Consider the following 7,713-nt stretch of genomic DNA (forward strand, 5'->3'; position numbering starts at 1 on the left):
TTTTGCAGGGCTCTGGCAGTTCTCCTCCTGTTCCTCCTTGCACAAAAACGGAGGTAGTGATCCTGCTGCTGGGTTGTTGCCCTCCTACGGCCTCCTCCACGTCTCCTGGTGTACTGGCCTGTCTCCTGGTAGCGCCTCCAGGCTCTGGACACTGCTGACCGACACAGCAAACCTTCTTGCCACAGCTCACATTGATGTGCCATCCTGGATGAGCTGCACTACCTGAGCCACTTGTGTGGGTTGTAGAGTCCGTCTCATGCTACCACGAGTTTGAAAGCACCACCAACATTCAAAAGTGACCAAAACATCAGCCAGAAAGCATAGGTACTGAGAAGTGGTCTGTGGTCCACACCTGCAGAACCACTCCTTTATTGAGTGTGTCTTGATAATCGCCAAAGATGTTGTCTATTCCATTTGAACAACAACATGTGAAATTGATTGTCAATCAGTGTTGCTTCCTAAGTGGACAGTTTGATTTCACAGAAGTTTGATTTACTTGGAGTTATATTGTGTTGTTTAAGTGTTCCCTTTATTTTTTTGAGCAGTGTACAGGTCCTTCTCAAAATATTAGCATATTGTGATAACGTTCATTATTTTCCATAATGTCATGATGAAAATTTAACATTCATATATTTTAGATTCATTGCACACTAACTGAAATATTTCAGGTCTTTTATTGTCTTAATACGGATGATTTTGGCATACAGCTCATGAAAACCCAAAATTCCTATCTCACAAAATTTGCATATCATTAAAAGGGTCTCTAAACGAGCTATGAACCTAATCATCTGAATCAACGAGTTAACTCTAAACACCTGCAAAAGATTCCTGAGGCCTTTAAAACTCCCAGCCTGGTTCATCACTCAAAACCCCAATCATGGGTAAGACTGTCGACTTGACAGCTGTCCAGAAGGCCACTATTGACACGCTCAAGCAAGAGGGTAAGACACAGAAATAAATTTCTGAACGAATAGACTGTTCCCAGAGTGCTGTATCAAGGCACCTCAGTGGGAAGTCTGTGGGAAGGAAAAAGTGTGGCAGAAAACACTGCACAACGAGAAGAGGTGACCGGACCCTGAGGAAGATTGTGGAGAAGGGCCGATTCCAGCCCTTGGGGGACCTGCGGAAGCAGTGGACTGAGTCTGGAGTAGAAACATCCAGAGCCACCGTGCACAGGCGTGTGCAGGAAATAGGCTACAGGTGCCGCATTCCCCAGGTCAAGCCACTTTTGAACTAGAAACAGCGGCAGAAGCGCCTGACCTGGGCTACAGAAAAGCAGCACTGGACTGTTGCTCCGTGGTCCGAAGTACTTTTTTCGGATGAAAGCAAATTCTGCATGTCATTCGGAAATCAAGGTGCCAGCGTCTGGAGGAAGACTGGGGAGAAGGAAATGCCAAAATGCCAGAAGTCCAGTGTCAAGTACCCACAGTCAGTGATGGTCTGGGGTGCCGTGTCAGCTGCTGGTGTTGGTCCACTGTGTTTTATCAAGGGCAGGGTCAATGCAGCTAGCTATCAGGAGATTTTGGAGCACTTCATGCTTCCATCTGCTGAAAAGCTTTATGGAGATGAAGATTTAATTTTTCAGCATGACCTGGCACCTGCTTACAGTGCCAAAACCACTGGTAAATGGTTTACTGACCATGGTATCACTGTGCTCAATTGGCCTGCCAACTCTCCTGACCTGAACCCCATAGAGAATCTGTGGGATATTGTGAAGAGAACGTTGAGAGACTCAAGACCCAACACTCTGGATGAGCTAAAGGCCGCTATCGAAGCATCCTGGGCCTCCATAAGACCTCAGCAGTGCCACAGGCTGATTGCCTCCATGCCACGCCGCATTGAAGCAGTCATTTCTGCAAAAGGATTCCCGACCAAGTATTGAGTGCATAACTGTACATGATTATTTGAAGGTTGACGTTTTTTGTATTAAAAACACTTTTCTTTTATTGGTCGGATGAAATATGCTAATTTCGTGAGATAGGAATTTTGGGTTTTCATGAGCTGTATGCCACAATCATCCGTATTAAGACAATAAAAGACCTGAAATATTTCAGTTAGTGTGCAATGAATCTAAAATATATGAATGTTAAATTTTCATCATTACATTATGGAAAATAATGAACTTTATCACAATATGCTAATATTTTGAGAAGGACCTGTATATACACACACCTCACTTATGCACTAGTTTGTGTTGGTCTGTCACATGAAATCTCATAAAAATATACTGAAGCTTGTGATTTTAATGTGACAAAATGTTATTGACTGCACTGCCACTTAATTTTTCGATATGATTTGTAAGTGCAACAGGTCTTCACACATTCTCTCCACAAGCCGTTGCTAATGATGTTCTCTCTGTTGCACTAATAAGGCCAGAGGTGTCCGTTGGGTCAGAAATAGAACTGATTCTGCAACATGCCTGCAGCAAGACACCTGATGTGCAAAACATGTTCTGACATGTGAGACGCGCAGCTTTATCTATATTAGCCTCTATCTGCGGAACAAAAGCAACATCTGGACTTGCTGTTTGTTTTTGTGAATCAGCCAGAGACACCATCAGTCCTGTTTTGGCCTCTTCTTGTTTCAGAGGCACACAAACTGCACACTTCCCTCCTTTACTGTTTGTTTTTCTGGGTTCTGAGAGAAATGAGGTCATGCGTGACAGATTCTGAAATGTTCATCTGAAGTTTCTGTCACTTTTAAGATGCCGAGCTAGGGGTTAAGGAATTAGCATCATTCTTGCATTGTTCACTTCTAAAAGGCCTGCTAACTCCTACATGTCTTTGATGTTACTGCAGCAGCAGCGTGTAGAAAAAAATGATGGGTTTAGGAGGTTGACATTTTAAAGGAGAGAATGATGTCTTTTGTGCTATATAGTGATAAACAAAAGTATCCACACCCCGTGAAGTTTTTCACATTTTGTGACACGACAACCACAAAGTTCCGTGTGTTTTATTGATAGACCAACACATAATAGAAGAGGCCGAAAAATGACACGAAGTTTAGATTTATCTAACAAGTAAACATCTAAAGAATTGCAGCATGCATTTGTGTTCATTCTTCATTACTCTATAACCCTAAGCAAAACCAAGTGCAACCAATGGCCTTCAGAGGTCACTTAATTAGATTGTTTTGTTTTTTAGTGAACAACTAGCATCATGAATACACAGCAGACAGGTCAGTGATCATTTTAAAGCAGGGTTAGGAAATTAAACAAGCTTTCAACATCTCACTGAACAATGTTCAATTCATCATCTGAAAATGGAAACAGCATAGAACAACTACAAACCTACCAAGACAGTCATCCACCTAGACTGACCACATGGTAACTGTAGAGGAAATGCAGACTTCACAGCTCATATGGGTGAAACTGTCAACAGGACAACTACCACAAATCTGACCTTTAAGAAAAAATGGCATCAAGAAAGCCACTGTTGTTAGAAAGCATAAGAGGTTTCATTTGCAGTTTGTCACAAGCCTAGTAGGGAGTGCTGCAAATATGTAGAAAAAGATGCTGGGGTCAGACAGGACCAAAATTAAGCTTTTTGCAAACATGCACAGTGCCTGGTGTTAAAGGGCAACATGTCTTCACACATTCTCTGCACCGAACATGTCATTCCCAGAGCAAAACATAGCAGTGTCAGCAACATGCTGTGGGGATGTTTTTTTAGCAGGAAAAATGAAGCTGATCAGAGTTGATTGGATGGAGCTACAGGGCGATCCTGAAACAAAAACCTGAAAGAGGCTGCCCAACATTTGAGGCTGTAACAAAGATTAATCTACCAGCAAGACCACATCCTAAAACATACAGCCAGAGCTACAATGGAATGGTTTAGGTCAAAGCACTTTATGTGTTATAGCTCATTTGATGTTCAGACCTAAATCCAATGCAGATTCTGTCACAAGACATTAAACTTCATGTTCACAATGCAAAAATGCAAATACATTTCATAATATTTTCTTAAGGGTAACAAGAATTAAGAGGTTAAACAAATGTCACACTTATGAAAAACACATCGCTATTGTTTTAATTTCACAATTATGCATTACTTTATCTGTCCATCATACTAAATTCAAGCAAAATACATTGTAGTCTGTGGCTGTAAGGTGGCAAAACGTGAAAAAGTTTAAAGGTGTGAATACTTTTGCAAGTCACTGTGGTTTTTACAAATGAGGCGGAGACGGAGATATTTTTTAGTGCTTCTGACCAACATGCTTGCTTGTTCCTTTTAATGGGAAGAACAAAATTCTCTCTCTGGTGCTGCAAATGCAGTTTTTTCTCTCCGGTGGTGCCATCTCTGCAGCTTTAATGAGGAAAAAATAATCAGCTGCATTGTGATCCAGCTCTACTAAAAGATGTGACTCTGCTACGTCTCTGGCTGAAAAAAAAACTGTTTATTGGCAAGTAAAGGCACACGCGACTAAAAGTCCGTGAACCTGGCATCTGGAGCAAAGCCTCTAGGATTTGGATAGCACTGTGTTGTTTGGCAGCTAAGCTCGCCAGCTAGGAGTGGTAAATGGAGACCTTCCTCTCACTGTCATGTTGGTTTTGTTTGAGACCCCCGTGCAGGCTACAATTATCGACACTAAGGGAATTAATGGGAGAAATCCAGGACAGCACTAAGCAGGAGAGGTAAGAATCAAAATCAGCTTTATTGGCCAAGAGTGTGTGTACAATTAATGAATTTGACTTCAGTTTCAAGTGCTTACAGTGTAGAGACATTTAAAATACATAAACTAAAATAAGATATAGGAACAGTATGTATATGTTTGTGCATGTACAGCCATTTTATAATACATAAAGAAAGGAAAGTTGTGGTAGTGCAAATTTGCCTACTTTCTTTCTGAGCAGAGTAGCTGACAACTCCAGTTAAAAGAGGTTAATTATGATCATCAGAGAGACAGTCTGGGGGAAGAACTTGTCTCTGTGGTGACTGATCTTCGAAAATATTGCTCTATAGCGCGTACCTGAAGGTAAAAGTCTAAAAATTATGTGTCCAGGATGTGTGGGGTCTATGGAGATGTAATATTATGACCTGTCTAGGGGTGGCCAGATCACAACATGAAGGTGATTCATCTTCAACAGACCTCAAGCAAGCCACAGGACAAAGTATGAAATGATTTATTTACAATGTGTTATTTTGTTTCAGGTTTTTTACATAAAGAGAAGGAGCTGGGTTTAACTTCCGGGTGAGCTTCACAACAAACAAAATGAAACTAATCTAAAATATTAACCCAAACTGACCTAATTAATATTTAAAAAAAACATGACAATTACCTCCCAAACTAACATAAATGGGAGAAAACAGAGAACAAACTAAAATGGCAGCTCACTCCAATACAACAAAGATTTAAAGTATTCACATGGATACACAGGTGCACAGACAAAGGTGTGGCTGGTTGGGATAAGCAGATGATGAATGATGGGCACCGCAGCAGTGTCTTTTTATGCGTCATCTCCATCCAGGTAACCAATCGACGTTCATCGGTCTTCTGGATCCATCAATCACGGATAGGCACCTGCACACTGAAATTTGCATATTAAGAAAAAACAGCACCTTACGACCCCACTGGTAACATGTTGCTCTTTTCCTGACCCTAGACCAGCACAAGTCTTGGATAAGGCGAAGGTCGGCCTCGGTGGTCCTCTCTGCAAATCTAATTGTTCATTGCAGTCTGAACCTGTGTTGTTTTGTGGATGAGCTAAAATACACTTAAAAAAAACACATAACAGACTGAATGATGGCAGTGCTGGTAGTCCCAAATTGACTGAATCATCTTCTGACCTGTTCTTCTGGTAAGCAAACTACAGGGGTCCAGCAGGGGACCTGTTATGTCCTTCAGATGCTTCAACACCAGTCACTCAAAGGATTTTATGACCACAGACGTCACAGCAACAGGCCTGTATTCATTTAATCCTATGGTGGTGCATTTCTTGTGAACCAGGGTGATAGTGGAGCGTCTAAAGCACTAGGGAACCTATTATTGTTGTGAGAAGTGGAATATGGTTCAGATATGATGGGTGAGACTGTTAGCTTACTGCTGAAGAGATGATGGAGTTCCAAGGGAGGAAGACGAGTATACCTACAGAGGCTGAGATTCACATGTGGTGATTGAGCTTGATGGTGATGATTTCTTTGTTCTTTCTTCCAAGTGGATCTGTGAAGGGTGGAGAGACAGGTGAGTATTGGCGGATTGTAGTTGAGGGGCCCTGACAGCATGAAACAGGGGAGCAGCAAGAGGAGCTGTGAGGAGATTCACAGAGTGACTCTTGAGGTGAGCTCTCCAATTAACTCTGAGAGCAAGGAGGCAGAGCACTGGAATCCAAGCACAGAATGTAAATGGGAAAACTGGTTTCCTGAAAGGAGGACAACAAAGAGGTAAGCACAGAAATGCCAAAAACCACAGGAACTGAGGTGTAGAAGGTCTTATTACCACTCATGGAGCAAAACAATCTGCCATCTGCCTCTGGGAATCCCCTCCTCCTGATTGGGCTTGACGAGCTCCAGCTGTGAGGATGCACCTGCCGGTCACACCCTGCAATCAGAGGAGGTAGACACACACACACAAACACTAACCGGCACACAGACCTGTGGACATGACAGGACTGTCCAGCATAGTAGCTGGGTCTATCGCTGCAAAACATCTGCCGACCTGCAAAACGGCAGATGTTTTGCAGCAAAACTTAAAGTTTTACAGCGATAGACCCAGCTACTATGCAAATATCTGCTGTATTTACAAGGTCATAACTTAACACAAAATAAGATGTTGAAAGTATCAGCATGAAACTTAGATTAGACACAAAATATGAAAGGAGTGACACTGTTATCTTTGAAGTTGCCTTTGAAAATAGTGGAAAATGCCTCATTACTGTTTGTTTCTTTTTCCTGAAACTCAAGTCCAACCACCCAAGAATCTCACCCTCCCATGGTTTCCACTGATGAGCAAATGCATTCAGCGACCCAGGTTGTTGCCTAGGAGGAAATTCATTAGTGTGTGGATCCCCAAGGACACATAAAGGTGCAAAGTAACTGTGCTTTGCTACATTTGCACAATAACTGTCCACATGGCTTTGGTTTCACGCAACTTTAGTGACTTTGTTTTTTTAGGTTTCAGTGTCTGAAAGTGGCAACTAGACCAGGATTGTGTGTTTGTGTGCTTAAAATTTACCTATAAAGGTATTACTAGTTGTGCCACTGTACTTGTGCCATCCATATTCAAATTGAACATGTTGAGTTTAGATTTATATTTAGAATCCATCCATCCCTCCATTCATCTCCTATCTGCTCCAAACTTGATCTTTATTCAGTTTTCCTTTCCACAAATTCCCCAACATTAAAAAGTAAAAAAATGCATTGTTATATTTTATCATTTGAATCAAACAGAAATAGATAGATCACATAAGTATATACATAATGTTCAATATATTTTAAAGGTATAATTCCTACTTTAAGAAGTAACAAAATTTGGAAATCTAAGTACAATTTTATTCAAATATATGTTAAAATCATAAATAAAAACATTTTTTACATAGCTTTTTTGCATGAAATAATTTAAACTGCTAGTATGTGTTAACAAACTCTTACATCTGATTGGTTAATCTGCACAGCAACTCAGCTGCAAATCAATCACCTTTTCCATTGCACTTTTAAGTGATTTTGATTTGTAAGGCTGAGATTAAATAATTTACGACGTGATGCAGCACCATTAAGT

At 41.1% G+C, this 7,713-nt stretch overlaps 1 long non-coding RNA gene across 1 annotated transcript; it reads right to left on the bottom strand.

Moving 5' to 3' along the window:
* Window positions 1-5,106: 5,106 nt before the first annotated feature.
* On the bottom strand, window positions 5,107-6,535 carry LOC124858432. The gene is made up of 3 exons (XR_007035835.1): window positions 6,436-6,535; window positions 6,089-6,358; window positions 5,107-5,979 (listed from the first exon to the last, which is right to left on the bottom strand). It is a non-coding gene; the product is annotated as an uncharacterized LOC124858432 (long non-coding RNA).
* Window positions 6,536-7,713: the final 1,178 nt, after the last annotated feature.

Source organism: Girardinichthys multiradiatus, chromosome 21 (assembly GCF_021462225.1).
Source record: "Girardinichthys multiradiatus isolate DD_20200921_A chromosome 21, DD_fGirMul_XY1, whole genome shotgun sequence".
In the NCBI taxonomy this organism is placed as follows: Eukaryota; Metazoa; Chordata; class Actinopteri; order Cyprinodontiformes; family Goodeidae; genus Girardinichthys; species Girardinichthys multiradiatus.